Source organism: Cyprinus carpio, chromosome B1, assembly GCF_018340385.1.
Source record: "Cyprinus carpio isolate SPL01 chromosome B1, ASM1834038v1, whole genome shotgun sequence".
Taxonomy (NCBI): domain Eukaryota; kingdom Metazoa; phylum Chordata; class Actinopteri; order Cypriniformes; family Cyprinidae; genus Cyprinus; species Cyprinus carpio.
Genome location: NC_056597.1, coordinates 25,998,003 through 26,020,048, shown reverse-complemented (window position 1 = coordinate 26,020,048; position 22,046 = coordinate 25,998,003). Strand labels below are relative to the sequence as shown.

At 38.3% G+C, this 22,046-nt stretch overlaps 1 pseudogene; it reads left to right on the top strand.

Annotated features, from left to right (window-relative positions):
- Positions 1 to 22,046, top strand: part of LOC122135773 — a 73,003-nt pseudogene that overhangs the window by 10,154 nt on the left and 40,803 nt on the right.

The following is a 22,046-nucleotide window of genomic DNA, read 5'->3' as shown; positions in this document are numbered from 1 at the left end:
GGTTTAGGTTATCGCTAGATTATTTCATTAATATTGAGGGCAAATTAAGCGGCTTGTCACATTGACCTGATAATTCAGATCGGCAGAACGCAACGAAGCCACACACCGTCCTCCTCATGGCTCTTCTTTAAAAGCACTTTTCATCTGAAATAGAGCAAGACCTGTGAGGTTTACATAACATCATAACGATTACATTTTCACTTCAGATTTCATTCAAATGTGAAGCGGCATCAGATATCAGATCGGCTGTACTTGTTATACTACCTGTTGAGCCGGTGTTGGGTTAGGTGAAAACTCATTCACTTTCTGCGTGCTGACAGTGCGATATCGTTTTGCACATAGTGGAACTATTGCTCTCGGAACTTTAATTGTTATTTTTTTAGTAGTAGCAATAGTATTTTTTTTTTATTTCGAAATTCTGTTTCTTTTCTTGTATATTGTATTTTTGTTCTGCATTCTGTGATGATTTACAAATGCAATCAAATTAAATTCATAAAACTTTAATAGTTCAGTCAATCTTTTCAAATGCATTCGCATTGAAAATATGACAGTTTATATAAAAATAGTATTTTTATTTTGTGCTGCAACAAAGGTATACCACATAAATTAAAACTGGATGAAAATAAAAAATGTTTTATTGTTTTTATTATGTTTTAGTATCACTGTGGGTATTATTTTCTGCAAAGGTACAATTTAGTATAGTATAGCAATAAAATATTTTTGAGTTAAACTGAACTTTTACAGGGTTGTCATGAAGAACTCTGATTTGTACTTTTTTTTATTTTTTTTTTTTTTAATAGAATTTTTATTTTCCCCAAATTCTCATTTGAATCTTTGTTAGATTCCTCTGCATTCTGTGATTTTTAAAAAAATATTTTTGATTAGTATATACTATGATATAAATATATATATATATATACACCACACAACACTATAGATTGCTATTATGACTCTTGTTATTGGTATGTTGAGTTTGCCAATAGCAATTATATTTCTATATCAAAATTTCCTTTTAATTATGTTTTTTTCAAAATTCTATAGCTTTTGCTTTAATTTATTAATTTATTAATGTACATATATATATATATATATAAATATATATATAATAAAATTTTTTTTTAATCACAAAAATGCCAGAAAGAGGCTTATATAAATATGTAATTTATTTATTTTTAAAAAATGTGTTATTACGGTTGTATTAGTAAATTTAAGTTATTGCCGTAGCAATATATTTCTGTAGTAATTTCCTACTGGTAGCCAAACTTTTGTTTTTGAAACCGAAAGTTATGAATTTCCACACAATTACGGTACTATTTCTCAAGAAAAAACAGAACTTGTTTTGGATTAGAACCGGCTCGCGGTTTCTAACCTTTCTTGCTGTTGATGTCATTTCAGGCAGGAACTGCTGGGACATTATGAAGGTCAATACACTAAAAAACAACAAAAAAACAACAAATACAAAAAAAAAAGAAAATCACTCTTAATCAGAGCCAACACAACAGTTTGCTTTCCTCATTCAGTGATTGCTGCTCAGATAAAATACTAAAGTACAGTCTGTTCCCAGACTGAAGAATCTTGTGTCACATAATCTCTGGGGACTGAGACCCAGTGGGGTGCTCGGAACAGAACAGAAACATGATTTCAGCCAAACAGCGAGAGATTCTGGTCTGTTTACAAAATGCACTGAATGCCATTCACGTTCAAAGCTTACAGAGACGAGGAGAAAAAATAATCATTTGTTAGCAGTAAAAAGAGCTGATTCAGTTCGACTCGGAACTCAGTGGTTGCGTTCATCATTCGGAGAGTAGAACACTATGTTTTGATAGTGTTACTTCCTTTCATTATGCTGACAGTATGTAACTTTTCAAGTACAACTTGTTCTACTGACCTACTGTAACCTAACAGTCTAGTTTTGTTTATAATGTTAATAAATAAAGCAAAATACGCTTTAAGGTCTTATTTATTCTTTTTAAATTGTGTGTAACATTTAATAAAATAATGTGTTAAATAGCATTGACTGACAATGAGCAATGCATTTATTTACAGTTTTTTAATTTTTTATCATGTTGTTAGCATTAGTTAATAAAATGCTAAAATAAATTCTTGTTAACTCTAAGTTCATTAAATAAATAAGGAAACCTTGGAATACAATTTGGATTTTTAATCAGATGAGATTGACATTAACTAAGATTATTAAATGCTGTAGAAGTATTTCCCCATCAGCGTTAACTGATGTAGTTAAAAGTGTAAAAGCGCTGCTGGAGCTTGATGGCGCTGTGTTTGTCTGCTCTCAGAAGAAGCTGACGCTCCTCGAGGAGTGAAGACGCCGCTTGGGAGTTTCTCGCAGAAGCGGTGACGCGAGAATTAGATCTGTGATGTCATCAGTTCACCGGTGCCAGCCGCGGTCCTGGTTCTACAAGAACCGAGAATCACGCCTAGACCCAACAGTAAAAACAACACTCACAGTTCCATACACTCTCGCATATATGTGACCTAGAGCATGAAACCAAATCCATGGAGGGTCAATCTTTTCCAAGCTCGAAGTTTATACAGCATCTGAAAGCTGAATATATGCTTTCCATCGATGTATGGTTTGTTAGGGGAGGACAATGTTTGGTGCCGTAGGCAAAAAAATCTGAATACTAAGAAAATCACCTTTAAAGTTCTACAAATGAAGTTCTTAGCAATGCATATTACTAATCAAAATTAAGTTTTTTATATATTTATGGTAGGAAATTACTATATATCATCATGGAACATGACCTTTCATTATATCCTAATGATTTATAATACATTGTATAATTTTAACCCATACAATGTATTTGTTGTCTGTGCTACAAAATACACCTGTGCTACTGATGACTGCTTCTGTGCTGCAGGACACATGTATATATATATATATATAACCTGGTACTACAGAGTATCAGTATATCATGGAATTACTGTGGTGCATGTAAAAAAAAAAAAAAAATTCATGCTAAATAAATAATATTTCTCCATTAATTTAACTCACCAAATTATTTTTAACCAATTTTTTTCCAAAAAAATTTTAAGTGATCCAGATTCAGCTTGATTATTTAAATCTGGATAGTTTGAAATGCAGTTTTAAACGCCATTTCATTATACTTACAATAATAATAAATAATAATAACATAAGATAATTTACTACTAATAAAAATTAATACTTAACAACTTGAATAATAGTAAGGCAACAGACCTTTATTATTGAAGGTGTAATCTAATTTAATTAAAAAATGTTTTAAGTGTGTGGTTTACTTTTTGATGCTGTTTTTGTTTTGATTGTTGATTATTTGTAAGTTGTCAGTCCAGATATTGTATTTCCGGTTTCATCTCTTTGGGATTTCTGCTACATTAAATTTTCACAAGAGCTTAGGAAAAATGTGCTATTTTTCTGCTTGTTTTGATAAATAAAATATTTTTTATTTTTGGTCAGTAAATATACTATCATTTCTAAAAATATGTCAAGGGGAATGGAAGCGGGTGGCCACCTACGGGAATGAAAAAGAAGAAGGTGAAGGGCTCGTTATCGGGGGACGCGGCACTAGTTCTGACTTATAACACACAACGCTGGTGGTAGAAGGGGGAAAGGCCGAAATTGTGGAGAGACCAAGGGCGAGCAGAAAAAAAGAGGAGGGGGGTGTTGGCCCGCAAATGGGGGCGGGGGAACTGGGGCTGCCAGATCATCTGAAAAAAATTCACGAAGCAAAAAAGAGAAGATAGAAACAAAGAGGAAAATACTCGAAAGAACATAAAGAAGGTGTCCACAGTATAGGTGAGGAGTAAGAATATGGTTATTACATATAGGTGATGATCAGATGGTGTAAATGGTGAGTGGGGTGCATGAAGTAGGGTGATTGCCTAATAGACACTCATTTAAGGTATTAGCGCCGCAGCGGGAAGCTACACCGGGAGAGTATCAGCAAATGGGAAAGTCCATCACCCAGGCCGCAGAGTGTAAAGCACAAAGTAGAGGACGATGGGGTGCACTTAGTGGGCGTTTAACCTCAGCATCAGGGGAGACTTTTGACCCCTGTCACCACACTCCTCTTTTACAGATTCTTCGGGGTTATTGCAAAACAGCCACCGAACAACCACCAAACAGACTCCCCACCACCCCAGGATTACAACAAAGGACCACATCACCAAGCACTTACGTCGGAATTCGTTAAAAAAAAGGGGGGATCTGACCGACAACCCACATTACGGGCGTCCTACGTGCGGATGTCAAGTTCGCATGCTGCACCGGAATAAAAAAACGAAAAGCCCCGGTCTACAGGTGAAGGTGTTCAACCCATTAATTAGAATGTCAAAGGCCGAAATCGGACAAGCTAGCGGCACTTGCTTCACCACCAGAATGCACCTCGACAGAATGGAAAGGGGGATGGGCCACCCACACCACACCCGGCGCCCCAGCCCCACGCATCTCGGACTGAACGAGACCCAGACACCATGGTGCAGTTTAATCAGCCGAACCGGAATAGGAAGAAGCCAGGATAGCAAGGCAGTAATCCGGAAAGGTGTTTCATTTAGCAAACGTCCTTGAAATGGGGAGGTAGAATGACAGTTTTGAGGATTGATGATAAAATTTTTTTATTATGTGTGCCGAAAAATGAAAAAAGGGGGTCTGTTGATTAAAATCCTCATCTTTTCTTCTTCTTTCATCAGAGTACACAGGGGCTTTATATTTCTGTCAAATGCTTTAAATATAACACAATGACTTTTAAGTTCACTTAGAAAACCTTTGCCTGGTGGGGTTTTAGTTTAGCGATCAATCCGAAGATTCCAGGACTGTGACGGTGGAAAATGTTTTTTTGGGGCAACAGACACAGGGCATTTTGTTGTGACGATGACATTTGATAAAGCAAATATATCAGTATCGACGATCACAGCATCACATTACATTTTGTTGAGCATTGCATTTGGGAACAGGGGAACATTGTAGAACAACCTACAACAGCACTCAAACCACTCAGAACACCTTAGCAACAGCCTAGCAACCGTCCAAAACAACCTAAAAGCATGCATGCCAACACACAAACAAAGAAAACCACTCAACTACATAGCAACACAACTAGCAACCAAACTGGAACTCCATGACTGCATTGCAACACAAACAATCAGAACACAGGTAGCAACTGCATAGCAACATTTTTGCAAACACTCAAAACACCCTAGCAATGCCACAGCAACACACTAGCAACCATTTGGAACCGTCCTAGCAACTGTAGACCAGTCTCACACAGCTGTGACGTCTTTGTTTGGTGTCTTTCCTGAAGGCAGAGACTTCAGGTGGCTTCCCAGCAACAACCTGCAGATCCGGCGCAGTGAGTAAAGCTGATCTAGGGAGTGTACCGCCATGCGAGGCGCGTGTGGAGGCCCGAGGGAGAAATCGACTTCATGGGACATCGTGGTGCTGGTCAACGGTAAGAGCTTCGCTCTTCACCACTTCCAATGTCCCTGGGGCACTGATCTCTGAACACGCGTGCACCTGTCACAGACTGGACCGCCAACACTTCACCAACTCAACAACAATCAGAAGAAATATCATAACACTGATACAATAAGAATAGAAAGAAGATGATCTCTATCCGTGGGATCTACTATCTGAGCTAGCTTCTATCTATACTCCTATCTATCTATCTATCTATCTATCTATCTATCTATCTATCTGTCTGTTCTGTCGGGCTGTCTGTCTGCTGAGCTCAGGCTACTCATCTATGTTATATGATCCAAACAACATAAGACATTTTGCTAAAAATGTATATTTTTATTGGAATTGTTATAATTTCATCTCTAATTTTCTTTCATCAAATCTATGTTACACTAGATAAAATAAATGGTTACACTCATAGCCTTTAGGACAAAAATATCCAAAGTAAAAACCCATTTAAAACCCACAATATTTAAAATCCTATTGCTATTTTAAGCATAAAATCAGAAGAAAGCAAATTGCTTACAGGCTGAGATTACAGGCAATGTTATTTTTTATTTTATTTATTATTTATTTATTTATTATTTATTGATTTATTTATGTTATTTATTATTTTTTATTTATTTATTACTATTTTTAAATGTAACGCTTTATAAATTCAATTAAACATTTTTGAAACAATTTTAATTTGACACATCTTTAATTGTAACTTTTTAAATATTTAAATGTAACTTTTAAATTCAAATATCAAATTTTTACTATTTTTAAATGTAACATTTAAAAAAATAAAGGTAACATTTTTACTGTTTTTATTTGCAACATTTAAAAAATGTAAATAAAAAAAGTTTTTTTTTACGTAATGTCACATTTTTATTTATTTATTTTTTTTTACTATTTTACCTATTTTTTTTGAATGTAATTTGTTTTTTTTATTTATTGTAACTTTTTTTTTCTCTTTTGTTTTTTACTATTTTTTTAAATGTTGAACTTTTTGTCAGTTTTTAATTCAACATATAATTTTTATTTTTAATTAATTACGATTACGGATGCTGTAAATTACATTGGAAGTTTAAATGCACAATCGATTTAAATGCTGTATTTCACTACACCTTATCGGGGAAGCTGCATCACCAATAAAATCTTGTGGTCCAACAAGCTTTCCTAATAAATCTCTCCTCAGGCATATATCAATCTGTGTCCTTACTGGAAGCACAGTGATCCGAAACGAGCCTCGAGCAGCTGGCACACATATCGCAACATGACTAGTATTTAACTCCAAGACGGCAGGTCAAAGGGCAGGGGTGAGGCGTTTCGTTGTTCAACGACCCCGATGAGTGTACATCTCCCGGCGAAGCATCAGCCAAGGCTGGGAATACAAAGCTAGGGCAAGATTCTGGATGCAATCTCCAGTCTATGGACCACTAGGCCCAGGCGCGTCAGCAACGCTGGCTAGTCAGCGCTCGCTAATGTGGGGAGTTTAAGCAGCAGGGTGTTCTGTTTCCGAGGCAGACGGCACCTTGCCATGATCTTGGGTGCAAATAGTCTCCGCGCCTCATTGAGCGAGCTTCGTGGAATCTTCCTGAAAGCTATAAGGGGTGCGAGGCGGTTAAATTTGAATGCATATGCACTGTATCGGCTTTGGCGTGTTAAGTCACATCCAGTGTAAAGAAGGATGAGTTGTGCAAATACTAGTGTGTGTTCAGCGTCCTCAGGTAGAGCCTCGGCTATATCAAACTTCTGAACACGGATTCCATGCTGCATAACAAGGTAAAATGAATGCGCTGTGAAAAGACGGGCGGCGTTTCGTGAAGATAAGGTCTGCCGTTTGCTTGTGAGTCACAGAAGCTTGGAAGTTGTATGTTAATTGAAACATTTTAGTCACAAATCTAGTCAGCAGAAAGATTGAGTGCAAAAGATGCTGAGTTGATAACATGCTACATTTAGAAAGATCTAGCTTTTTTAGTCTCTTCAAGCTGGTTTATATTGGATTCTAACTGGGACTTTACCACCACAAACATCTTAACCAGCAAAACACAATAACCACATATACTTCATGTTCATTTCCCATCAAAAAAAAAATAAAAATCATAGATTTGTACATTTAGTTAATGCTAACCATCTACATTTTCATTCAGACAAATGAACAATGTCTGTTCACCAAATAGTCATATTGCGGGATTAACTTCAAATTCAATGCTTTAAAAAAAACTTTTATAAAACAAAAATACTTCTCATATCAAAGTCGCGAATGAAACTGATGCGCATGCAATGTCATGGCCAGTTAAGTCATGGAAGTTACCAAAAAGATGATTAAAGCTGCCTTAAAACTGTGCATGCATGTAATATGTTATATACTGAACTCCCATTAAGAACATGTCTCTATTTCTGAAAAACACACCTGATTCAACTCGTCAGCTCATTAATAGAGACTTTAATCGGTTGCGTTAAGTCCTTCGCATTACTGAAGCCATTGACTTGAGAACCCGCACTGGTTCTTTGTTTGCTGCGTCTGTGTTTCTTCTAACTATTCTGGCCGCATACTGTCAGCATTGGAGGCGTTAACCGCCGACGATTAGCATGCAGACGTGCTCTTCCCGCGCCCTAACCCTGACTTGCATTATCAGAGAGCGGTTTCGCGGGCAGCGACAGGGGCGAATGTTCCGCCAACTTCTGTTCCGCATCTCCCCTCGATCCTTTAAAATGGAATGTGTCAGCTGTAGATGAGGGCGCGTCCCATTTTGGCGTCGTCCTTTTCGCTGATACGCATCACCAAAAAAAAAAAACCCCAGAGTCATTTCAGCCTCTTTGAATTCTAAACAGGAGGCTTAATGAATAATGATTGTGCGGAGAGAAGACATTTTTAGGGGTTGTTTGATTCTCTTAAAGCTCTCGTTAATCCAGATGGATTCAGCTCGCTTCACCTACACGTCCGAGAGCTGTTTGGGAATAAGGACATACGTTACTCCTCGGGACATTTAAAGGGAATCAGACTGAGAACCTGAATGTAAAAACACGCTTCGTTGACGCTTTGACAGTTAAACAATTTTCATTGTAAGCAACTCTGAGAAAAGTCGAGGAAAAAATGTCATTTGGTCAAAAAAAAAAGTTTTCTTTGGTAAGTTTGCATAGGAACTGGAGCTTAAAACAACAATAGCAACAGCTGACTGATTGATTAATAATTCACGTGTATTACCCAAAAAAACTGAAGACCAGAAACATGCTCTCATTGCTCAATAACGCAAACATTCAATGCATTAAAATCAGCTTGTGTTTTTGTACCGTTGAAATATGGATGTTTATTTCTGTTTTTATCTTACTTAACCTTTTTGTCACTCTGTCAAGAAAAATATCTGGTTCTTCATTTTTCATTATATGTTCCCAATATTATATGCAATATTTATATGTTTTTATATATTTAGCTTGTGGTTTTGTAATACATATTTAATGTGTGTTTTACTAAATCCCTTAGAAATATTAAATATTAGTTCCATATTATTCAATATATTATTTATTATTTTGTGTATATGATAGATAGACAGATAGATAGATAGACTAGATAGATAGATATAGATAGAGAGATATATATAAAATAGTGTAATATCTGGGGGGGTGTTTGTGTATATATATAAATGTGTATATATGTGTATATATATAAATATATAGATATAGATAGATATATATATATATATATATATATATATTTATATATATATATATTTTTTTTTTTTTTTTTTTGCAGTAATATTCAGGAAATCATGTCATATTTATACATAGTTTATTTATTTAAATATTATTATTTATATGACAATATATATTTATATTTTATTATATAATAATCTTGTTTATTATAATCGTTATGATTAGTGCAAAGAGAAAAAATGTAAAGAGCCACTTCACTTCCATGCTTCTCTTTTGATATCTCATGTGGCGTGTCGATTTTATAGTCACATATGCTTTGGAATAAATTCGACAACAAAACACAATCAATTGTGGACTGCACTAGTCCAAGAGACTGGATTCTAGTGAGTCCGAGTTTGAGGTTTGAATACTGGACCACAGTGCGTCCGATTCAAACAAGCATCTGACTTCACCTGTACAGATGTTAAATATGTGTGTCTGGTATCGTTTCAGTTCCTCCGGTTCTGTCAGTGCCGCAGCAGTCCTTCAACGCCACCGCCGACTACCAGGAGTCAGTGACGTTCACCTGCATCACGTCTGGCTCCCCCGACCCTCAGGTGACCTGGTACTGGTGGGTAACAGTAATGTTTGTCCAGAGACACTCTGAATGTTGCTGCTTGCTCCGAACCCTGAAGATGCAGTGGCTGTGTAGTGCAGTATGTAGGGAAGCTGGACAGCACAGCTAGTATGTAGGGCACAGTGTCCTCGATTATCCATCTATTCTATCTGTATGCAAATGGTTTCTCGGCTCTGTGGCGTCCGGGCCGGAAGAGCTTGATGTGTGCTTTGATCAGACGTTCAAAGCCTTCCATGATAACTGAGGTGAGGGCCGGAAATGTTCAAACTCGTCGAGATCTTTCTATTGTGTGAGGGAGACCCGTTGAACGCAGCCTTCTGTGTAAAATGTTTGCTGGCTGACCTGGGTGGGAGGGGAAGAAGAAGTCGCATTGCAGATTTTAACATTTTGTTGTTGAGATCTTTGTGAAAGTATAAAGAGTAGATGCATGTCGAAAAATTCAGACTCTTGTTCTTCTCTTCTTGTGTCCATATAGTCTCATATATGTCTGGGGAAATATAAAGGCTGTCAAGCCGATTAAAATGTTATTTTAAATTAAAAATCGCAGTTAATTACTTGATGTGCTGATTAATTCATTGAAAATTAACCATGCATCAAATTTGAGGCGAATTACCGGCCAAAAATTCAGTTAATGTGTTAAATGAGAAAAGCATTGCAAAAAACATTTCAAAACGTAGCTTTATATAAAAAATAGCTTTCATAAAATTACTTTGTCACGCCTGTTTTTGGTTTTTGGGGTTTATGTTCATGTTCTGATTGGCTGGCGGGTTGCAGCAAGGCTCTGTGCTACCAGCAATGGGGGGGAGTGGTCGGTGGCCGTAGTTCTCAGATCTGTTTGCTCATTGGCTGGTTTATGCTCATGTGACCCTTTATTGTTTAGTATTCCATAGCCCCTCACATGGGGAGGCCGATTGACCATAAAGCTCCTCGCATCGAGTGTTGTCCCGGCTAAACTCTGTGGGGAGAAAGTTCTTGTTTTTGTTTACACAGAGCCCGTTCATGCCAAGTCCAAGTCAAGTCAAGTCTTAGCTTATTGTTTGGTCACTTTGCGAGATTTAATAAAATCTGCACTTGTGGCAGGCTCACTACACTGCGCGCCGGCTCCAGTGGACTCATTACATACATGCAATTTTTTTTATATTTATATTTACATTGAGATTAAATTGATATTTAATTCATGACTTGTAATTTGCAATATATAAGCAATTTATAAATAAGTGCATTAAAACATAAACTAACATATTTTTATACATGTTAAATATTTATAAAATAAATATTTAAATATAAATTTGTTATTGTGCTAAACCATAAAAAACATTGAATAAAACAACCATAAAAACTCAGCTTTTATGAAGAGATATTTTACTGGACATTGCATAAATAATTATCGGAAATTAATTTTTAACTGGTGTTTAAAAAATGTTATATTGAAATAAGAAATTATTTCAAAAGAAATGAAAGGCTCGCAATATTAAAAATAAATATAAATGCACTCAATATTAAACTAAAACCACCAGTAGGTGGCAACAAATCCCCCCCGTCTTAATGAGCTTGAAGTCTTATTGAATCATTCATGTCAACCGATGCATTCAGTGGCTGAATCGCGGAATCACTGAGTCACTTTGATTTGGGGTGAGAAACATGTATTCAGGCAGTAAAGTCGGGTCGCTTCAGGAGTCTCGAGGGGGCACAGGTTGGGCCGGGGGGAGACAAGGGGTACAGTTGTGCAAAAGAAGGGCAAGCGAGGAAACAGCCAAAAGATGACACAATAAAAATGGTAACACTTTGATGGCACTGGGGTAGAACAGCAATAGTGCAATAATGTAGGAAGAAAAGCAGCACGCTTGCGGGGGGAGCTGGGGGGGCGAAACTAGATGAGAGAGAAGTCTAAAAAAAGAGACAGTTTGTTGCCCGGACATCGGGAATTTTATAACGGTATTGCGATAGCGCTGCGGCAAACAGTCAGTCAGCCCCCCTGCATTAGTCTACACCTGTGCGCTCTAGTGTACCGATGACAGCGCTACAGGTCTGGGCCAACGCGAGTAAAGTCCAAAATTGGCGACAGCGCCATGTAACGGACCGACGCTGTGTGTTGCCGCACGAATGGGACTGAATCAGGGTTGAACGAGAAGCGCCGGAGGCCCTGAGTAGGAGTGAAGCTACTAAACGGCTGAAACCATTACGCTGAATATTACACAGCACAAAGGTAGCACGGCAAACGTACGTGGTGCACTCGAGTGAAAGGATGGCAACCATATTGTTCTAAACTAAGCAAAAGGAAGGGCATTAAATCTGATGGAGAGTGGACCGAACAAAGGTTCTCTTGGAGTTCACTCCAAACTTCAGACAGTCACCAGGGTATTAACAAGAGAGATGTTAAAGTGTGTTATATGAGGTCATGTCACATAAGTTTGCTGCTATATGAAGATACTGTGTGAATTCACACAGGAATTATATTTTAAATGCGGGGTCAATTTAACCAGACATTAGTAAGCATCAAGAAATTATGCTATTATTAAGCTTTCATACTATTTACGCAGCACAATAAAGATTAAAAAGGCATTTTTCTTATAAATGCATGCATTGTGGGCTCCGCTCCGTTTGGTTCTGATGGGGCTTTCAAATCCATATTTTTTAATAATTTATATGTCATCATTTACTGCCCCCTCAGGGACCGGAGAGGTGCACGGGGGCATCTGGGGCAACACAAAAGGGGGGGTTGAGCAGAGGCACCCCGCGGGATCCTGCGGTGCCACGGGATACTGCTCGATCTCAACGGAATGCATATATTCACATGGGGCCAGAATTGTTACTTTTCAAGAGGGCAGAGGTCAGGGCCGCGTGGACGCCGGGGTCCGCAGTGGGTTGCATTAGCGCTAGAACGTTTACCGACTGCTGCGGCGGGAGCGGGGGACAGGCCCCTAAGGGGCGGCCGGTGGCTCCGGGGGGGGGGGCCGGATGGCCCAGCTGCTAGGGGTGGCTCGGAACAGCAGACCTGCGCGCTACGGCCTGAATGGGGGCGGTGTTACTGTGGAGGGAAGCGGGAGAGCAAGGGGAACCGGCAGGGCGAAAGTTAGTGGGCGGGTGGTGCGCGGCACGGGTGTAGCGGAAACGCAGAAACTCGCCGTTCATCGACAAAGCAGTGTGGATTTTTTTAATTAAGGAGGGTAAGGCAGCAAGGAGGTACACTGAAGGATGGATTGCAGAGCCTGGATTGAAGACGAGTTATGGAGGCAGGAGCGAAGCCATTTAGGGCCGGATAAAGGGGGTAATAGGGGGGGAAACGATAATGAATCTCTCATGAGGGCCCCTGTGCATAAGAGTTGTAAAATTCAAAGGTGTATGAGCTATATACGTCGTGCGCCTTGGTACGGAGGCTAGCAAGCGGCATTGGGGACTACCTGTAGCTTGTTTAAATGAAAGCAAGTGACCACCCCGGCATCCGCGTGTGTACAATAGTCCAGTCTTGAGGCGCTCAGTGAAAGATGAGAACTTTTACTGCATCAGAAACGGGAGTAACATGTTTCGTAGCCTGGAAGAATCCTGGTTTTTTGTACGTCGAACTTTTCCTGCTACCTAACAGCCACACCCACATAGTTGACTGCAGAGGAATACCCGTACATCCATTCTAGATGCAACAGTAAAATAAAGAGATTCGGTGACTGCTTTTAGTTGGCTCGCAATAGCTATCATTTCTCGGTTCTGAACGCGATTTAAAAAATTATAGTGGTCATCTAATCGTTTACATTTTACATTTTCACCACTCTGTTAGCTTAGATAATTTAGATGTTTCACCTGGTCTTGTACAAAATATATAGTTGGGTATCATCAGCATAACAATGGGAACAAATCCCATATTTCTAATATTTCCACGGGCGTCATATATTAATGAAAAATGCAGAGGGCCTAAGACAGATCCTTGTGGCACTCCATACTTTACAGCTGTTAATTGCATTGATTCCCCAGTTTCCAGAAAAATATTGTGCAGCACAACTGTTTTCAACATTAATAATTATCTTCACTAATGTTTTTGGGAGCATGCAAATCAGCATATTAGAATTATTTCTGAAGGATCATGTGACACTGAAGACTGTAATGATAGATGTATATAATGATGCTGAAAATTCAGCTTTGATCACAGAAATAAAATACATTTTAACATATATTCACATATAAAGCAGCTGTTTTAAATTGTAATAATATTGAACAGTTTTTACTGGGCATATATTGGGCCATATTTATATTTAGCAGATATATTTGTCTTTCTGTTAATAGCAAATACCACATACTGTATGTATGTTTTGGGGATGTGTATGTTTTGTGGATACAAATAAAATGACTCATTTTATAAGTAATGTTTATCGTGTTTTTTTCCTTTCAGCGTCTCGGTAGGGCAGTCCAATTAGATGGGTACTCATTAATTACCTCGTGGATAGATAGCCTGTTTTTCCTCCAAAGTAAGTGACACACACCTATCTGAACGGGGAAGAGAATTCTTATTCTATAGGCTGTTAACTGCGATGACCAGATGTGTTCTCAGCTGCAGCCAATCATCTCATCTGATGGTTTGTGTCCACAGGAAGGGGGTCACGTGCGTATCGAGAGATCAGAGCAGTAGCAGTGCTTAACACACTGGATGGGGGCAAAAGCACACCTAACCATCAAAAACCATCCGCAGGGGCTGACGGTTGGGAGCCGTACATATGCCGCGCGAGCAGCAAGGCCGGAGCTCCGAGAGCCAGCTCTTCCTCAAAGTGTTCGTGAGGACACGTTTGCATCTTTTTTGTACGTTGATTGATTTTTAAAGGTAGTTTTTGTTGTGGCGTCCTCAGAGGAAGTCTTTCCTCATGACGGCGTAATAGACGATTCTTCTTTTCTTTTTTCCAGTTGGTTGCTTCGCACTCAGATTCGCTTGAAGAAAATGAAGCGATGCTCATTTGGAACGTTAATGTTCGCTATGCTCGATAAGTTACCGATTTCACAGAAATGAAAGAATGTTCTTCAAGAATCTTATCATGAAAAACGCCAAAGCAGGGTTCTTTTTCATTGGGACCACACGCGTTTCAATGTGCTGTTTTTCATGAACTGCGCGTGCAATAGTTTGCAGAACGGATTATCTGATTGGAGCCGGGTCGCTAAGCTTGTCTCGTGGAAAGTACGTGAAGATTTCGAGTTCAATGTCACCAATTTATTCGGCTAGAATATTTTGTTCGAAAACGGGAACATGGCGTATTTTGTGGACATTTTAGATAGGGTACCAAACGGCCAGACTTTCCCCAGGACCCTCTGGCCAGGAATTTCAGTAGTTCCGAAAAATGATCCACGTTTTTTCTTTGCGCTGTGCAGACCAATTGTGTATGGGAACAAGTGACCTGGATACGGATTTTAGGCAATCTAGAAATCTGGGCCCGCTCGGAAACAGTGGTTCTGGGAAGAATTTGGCACGTTTTGGTCACCCTACATTTATCAGCATGTGAGTGTTCACTAAGCAGGAGGAGACGAGAAACCAAAACCCGATAACAAAACACAAACATCTGAAGAGGATAAAGATGTCAGGGGCACTGCTAGATATTAGTGCTTTTACCCCTCAAAACTCCTGATTAAAACCACAGCTCCTTTGTGGAAAAAAATATTCGGGAATCCTCTGATGGGAAATAAAAAAAATATATGAAAGTTAAATATAGAATAACTTTAAGTATAGGTTAAAACTAGAAAGTTTTGATGGACAGATATTCAGCAATACAGTCCAGTTTATAGAATACTACTTAAAAAGAATAATAAATAATAATCAATAGTGTTTTTGACTATTATTTTTTGTTATTTTTAAATATTAATCAATTTAGGTTAAATTAACCAATTTTTGAATTCAGTTAGTATTGAGTTGTACTTGTATTGTTTTATTATTTTAATTTTTTAATGATTGTTTATTACTATTTTTTACCATTTTCCAGTTAGTAATTGGTAGCGCTTCAACTTCAACTTATTTCAATTAGTTGCCAAGGCAAATATTTCTGTTTATTATTTCATTTTAAATTCGTGAATGTTTATTGTTTATTTGATAACAATAATAGTTTTTGTTTCTGTTGAATCTTTTTTATTTCTAATATAAGTTTGATTTCTTGTGATAGACTGCATTGAATTTTGAAAATGTCTTGGTATTCCTGATTAAAGCAAGTCCAAAATAACTGATTTAAAACTGGGTGTCAAATACTTTTCTATGCTACTTTTTGTTGGACATTCAGGGCTGCATATTGAGAAACTCACGACTTCTAGTTAAACCTTGTATTAAGGCAAATGTAGATTACGGCCAAGGTCGCGTTTCAACACATCAGTGGTCACAAGTTCCATCGCTACCAATAAAGAGAATCGTAGATATGCTACCTTAGCTATTCAACAAAGCTTTTGGGAGTTAGTAGTGGGAATTCAGGGTTAGCAGTTCTTTTCCTGACAGTAATGACAGTTCATTCATAACTGAGCCATGCAGAAAGTGCATCATCACAAAATATGGGGGAAAGTACAGTCCAAAAATGCTGAGTTGTTGAGAAAAAACGATTTAGGTTGCTTTTCTCAACCCGGTACAACCTCGTCATCACAGTGGGGTTGTTTATTTATCTTAGGACAATGTGGGTGATTTCTAGTTGTTACAGGAAGACTAGCTTATTTTTTTTACCTCATGCATGGTTTCATATTAACTTAAATCCTGTCACCTCAAGTAGTGGTCACACTACACAACTCACTGCATTTGCACAATACATCCATTTTAAATCAATTATTTTAGCCTAATTCAAGAAAAACCTTTCAATGTTCAGTGTGTAGTATATACAAACACATACCAGAATACGAGACAAAATAATCATTAACCGTTTAGGGTCTGGCAAGTAATGTTTCAAAAGAACAAAATCCACATAACAAAATAACTAAAAACAAAATTAAGATGAATGAATAATTATAATAAATTGTAAAATAATCATGTATAATAGTATATAAATAATAAATCATATAATTAAATTTCACTGACTAATACACATCCTTATAAAAAAATGACCGTTTATATATATTGAATATTATTAAATTGTTTCAATACAATTATTTTTTCATGACATTATATAATTACAAATTAATCAAATATTATTGTTGCTATAAACTGACTGTAAAGCTTAACTTGTCAACCGTGAAGAGTAATCAACCGTTGTCCATTTTCCACCAAAATAATATTCTTGAATGATGCCACAGTGGTTCTAATTGGTTGCTAGGGTGTTATGAAGCAGTGGCTTTCAGGGGGTGTGGGCCATGTTTATACCGCTTTCAGAAAACCTTAGCAACAGTCCGGGCATCCTCTTTTGCGAGTTCTTACATGCAAACTTTACAGTGTGAACAGCAATACATCGTGGTTGTTTCCCGGCTCGCGCGTCTCCAGCGGTGTATTTGTCTTTGCTGGAGTGTGTGTATGTAGCAGACACATGCTTTCGTTCTCCGCAGCCTCTGGGCGTTTCTGCTGCGTCTCCCGCTACAAAAATAACTCCTTGATCTCTGTAGACGCTGTTCAAAGGCCCGTGCTGTGAAGAGCTGTTTCTGCCGGCTTTCATTCACTCCATCATGGATTTATTCAGCTGAGCAGCAATGGGCTCTCTAGGCATGAAACTTGTTTGCCCTCAACTCTGCTGGTGTTTAAGGCAAAAAACAAGAAAGATTCATAGAGTAGCTTATCTGTGGGACACACACACAGAGACTTCTAACAGGGTTTATTGATGAGTTCAGCATTAAACAAGACCTTCCTGATGTGAACGTGTGCCACTAAAACTCTCCGGCTTAAGGGGGTTCATGCAGGAGAAGACATGGAGGGGGGGGGGGGGGGGTGCATAAAGTAAATCAAGATTTTTTATCATTAAAAATTGAGAGGGAAAAGGTTTTTATTATTAGAAATGTAAAAAAAAAAAAAATTTGCATAAAGCAAAAAATTGTATAATTTCATGTTGTTAACCTTGCTATATATAGCTATATATATCATTTGTTTCTAAAAGTGTGAAGGAGAAACTGAGTCTAAGTGTAAGTGCGGATGTCCTCTCTATCAGACAGAACATTGTATTTAGTGCAGATGAGGTGTGAATTGAAAGCAGTTACTCTAAAATAAACTCACAGAAATTCTGCAGTGTGACTCAAGGCTGTTCGCCGGCTGTCTGTCTGTCTGCTAGTCCAACATCACTTGAGGAACGTGACGGCCGTGGAGGGAAGCGCTATGATATACCAGCTGAGGGAGAACCGCTGCAGATCTCAAAGAGAGAGACCAGGGATGCATGACGCTCACCAGAGCAAAGATAAGGTGAATAAATAACCACCATCTGATGCAACCTCCACAAAAACGGAAGGTCTCTCATCATTCACGCGGTGGACAACAGTTGCGAGTGTCAATAAGGTGCGGAGTGGAGTGGGATGTCTCAACGTATCAGACAGAACATTTATTTAGGGGAGCAGATGAGGTGTACGGGATTGAAAGCGTTACTCTAAAATAAACTCACAGAAATGTCTGCAATGGTTTTGATCAGGCTGTTTACTCGTCTGAACAAACTGTCTGTCTGTTCAGTCAGCCGCACATCACTCAGCTGGAGGAACGTGACGGCTGTGGAGGGAAGCGCTGCTATGATCTCCTGTACAGCGGAGGGAGAACCGCTGCCCGAGATCTCGTGGAGGAGAGCCAGTGATGGACAGACGTTCACAGATAAAGACAAGGTGAATAACACACAGATCTGATGCAACTCACCAAAACGGAAGGTCTCTCATCATTCACTCAGGTTTTGAAACAACATTCGAGTGAGTAAATAATGGCAGAGTTATAAGCGCTGGTTGAGCATGAATAATTTAACACTTGAATGAAGGGGCCAATTAACATTTTATGGTTAAGTTGAGCTGGTGAAGGCTAGTTTATTCACTTTATACTTTAGGCTTCTATTTGCTTGCTAATATAATTGCAAAATACGTTACATCATTGTTTGATTTAAGTAAACAAACTAGTTCAGTTCATTGAAACAAACTTTCTGAAGAATCCCAGTTCACAGAACATTTTCTGTTGTCTGAGGCTCTGTATTACAGGTAGTAAATGTTGTAAATAATAATCAGTTTATTGCACAGACCGATTGTTTCACTTCATAAGACCCTCAATATATAATAGGAGCCACGGAATGTCTGTCTGTATGTTGCCTGTATCTCTCTATTTGTCTCTCTTCTCTGTATCTATCTGTCTGTCTATGTGGTCTGTCTATCTATCTATCTATCTGTCTGTCGGTCGTCTGTCTGTCTGTCTGTCTGTCTATCTACTGTCTGCTGGTCTATGTGTGTGTCTGTCTTGTCTGCCTGTCTGTATGTCTGTCTGTATCTGTCGTACTCTCTTTCTGAACTGACTACATGCTGTCTGTCTAATGCTCTGTCTTGTGTCTGTATACCTCTTCTGTATGTGTCTGTCTGCTGGTCTGTCGTATTTGCGTCTGTTCTATCTGTCTGTTTATCTGTCTGTCTGACTCTATCTCAGTTTGTCTAATGGTGTCTGTCGTCTGGTTATGTCTGTCTGTCTGTCTGTTCTGTCTGTCGGGCTGTCTGTTTGGCTCTCGCTATCTGGGCTGCTGACTCGTGTGACTGTCTGTTCTGTCTGTTATGTGTCTGTACGTCTGTCTGTCTGCCTGTCTGTCATGTTATCGTTTCTGTTTCTCCTGTTTTTCTATTTTTTTTTTCTATCGTCTAGTTTTGTTGTTGGCTCCCCCCTTCGTTCTGTCTCTTTTCTTTTCTTTCCCTTTGTTTTTTTTGTGTTTTGTTTTCACAAACCCATTTTTCTTTCTAGAATCTTTTTTTTTTTTTCTTTCTGTACCCCATTGGTTTTTCTTCTTTTTTTTGGTTTTCTCTAGTTCTTGTTTGTTTTCTTTCTTTTTTTTCTTTTTAGTCTCTGTTTTTTTTGTTGTTTTTGTTTTTCCCTTTTTTTCCCTCTTTTTATGGTTCTCTGTTCTTTCTTTCTTTTTCTGTATTTCACTCACTTCTTTATGTTGTCCTTTTTTCCTGTCTTTTTCTTTTATTTCTTCTTCTTCTCTTTTTTTTTTCTTTCCTTTCTATCCTTCTTTTATCCCCTGGTATCCCCTTCTTTCTTTTTCGGTAGTTTGTCTGTATTCTGTTGTCTGCTTGTTTATGTCTGTTGTCTCTGTCCTCTGGTGTGTGTTTTTGTGTGTTTGATTTGTGTGTGTGTTGTTGTGTGTGTGGTTCGGTTCTGTCTTGTATTATCTTATGTCTGTTTGTTGGTCTGTCTGTAGGTCTGTCGGGTTGTTTTTCTTATTTGTCTGTCTGTACTTGGTTTATCTCTCCTCTCCTTCTCTTCTCTATGTCTGTTGTCTGTCTGCTCTGTCTGTGTATCTTATCTGTCTGTGTCTGTTGTCTCTGTCTGTTCTGTTCTGTCGGTCTGTCTGTCTGTATGTTCTTGTGGTCTGTATGGTTTCTTGTCCTGTCTGTCTGTTTTGTTTATCTGTCTACTGTCTGTTGTAAATGTCTCTGTTCTTGTCTGTTGTCTGTCTCGTTTTTGTCGGTTATCAAGTGTGTCTGTCTCTGTATGTCGGTCTCTGTCTGTATTTATCTTCCTCTCTTATTGTCTCTTTTCATCACTTTTTTTTTTTTCTTTTTTTCTCTTTTTTGTTCTTTTTTTTTTTTTTTTGTTTTCTTTTTTTTATTTTTCGTTTTTCTTAGTCTTTTCTTTTGTTCTGACTTTCTTATGTTTTATCTGTCTTTTTGTTTTATGTCCTGTTTTTATTTTCCTTTTCTGTATTTTTTGTCATCATTTTTTTTTTTCTCTTTATTTCTATATCTTTCTCCTATCTTCTCGTTTTTATTGTATGGTCTGTATGTATGTCTGGTCTTGTCTGTATGTGTTCTGTTGTATCTGTCTGTATGCTGGTATATGTCTGTATTTGTTCTGTCGCTGTTGTCTCTGGTTTGTCTGTTTTCCTGTTTGTTCTCTGTCTCTTGTATGTCTGCTCTGTTGTTGTTCGTATAGTCCGGTCTTAGTTCTGTCTGTATGTTCTCTGTATATCTGTTTGTTGTCGTTCTTGTATCTGTCTGTTGCGGTCTAGGGATGTTCTGTTCTGTCTGTCTTCTTTGGCTGTTGTCTGTACTGTCGGTTATAGGGTCTGTTCTGTTTGTCTCTGATCTTGATCTGTCGGTTGTTGTATGTAGTTCTTTGCTGTATGTTTTCTTCTGTCTGTTCTTGTCGTCTCGGGTCTGGTCCTATGGTTCTGTCTGTCCTATCTGTCTGCATGTATGTATCTATCTATCTATCTAGCTATCTATCTATCTATCTATCGATCTATCCTATCTATTCTATCTGTCTGTCTGTCGAGGATGTGTCTGTCTGTCTGTCTGTATGTATGTCTGACTATATCATCTATCTATCTATCTATCTATCTATCTATCTATCTATCTGCTTGTATGTGTCTGTCTGTCTGTCTGTCTGTCTGTCTGTCTGTGTGTTTGTCTGTCTGTCTGTCATGTCAATCGTCTGTATGTCTGTCTGTCTATCTGTCTGTAGGTCTCTGTCGGTCTGTCACCATCTGTCTGTCTGTCTGTCTGTCTGTCTGCTCAGTCCATTCACTCCTCTGTCATCCTCTCTTCTCTCTCAGTATGCTGGTGGTTGTGTCGTCTCACAGAGATCTCACAGTAGCATATCAAACACTCAGGGAAGAATATCTACCCAAGGCGAAGTGGTGTCAGGAGCAGGTACACACACAGAAAGACGAGTAATGTCTCCTATGGTTTTTTACTCACTGATCAGTTTTCGGTATCTGCCCTGAGCCAGCTCTCCGATAATAATTTGTATTTGGAGGGTGTGTCGTCGTCGTAACACCACAGAATGAGAAAATATGATTCTGGCAGCTGATTTTATTAGTTTTTATTTACATTCATGCAGTCTGAAAGGTGGTTTTTCACATTGCATTGTCATTTTTTATGCAGGGATGTTTGTGAGAGATTCTGTAGTTTATATTCATGTGTTTGAGTTCATAGGCACCATTGGTTGTGTATTTGTGTATATATGTGTTTTTCAGTTAAAAAAATGCATGCTATATTGTTTACTAATGCAATCATTACTCCAAGTAGTAGTGCTGATACCTAGCAACTGCAGAGCAGAACACCTTAATAACCATATAGAGATGCCCTGGCAGACACCTAGAACACCCAAGCCACCACATAGTGACACCATATCTGGGGTAAACAGAATACACTAGCAACCATATATATGTTTCCAGGGTAAACTCCTTAAAGACCCTAGCAACTGCTTAGCAACACCGATCTATAAAAACCACTTGTAACACCCCC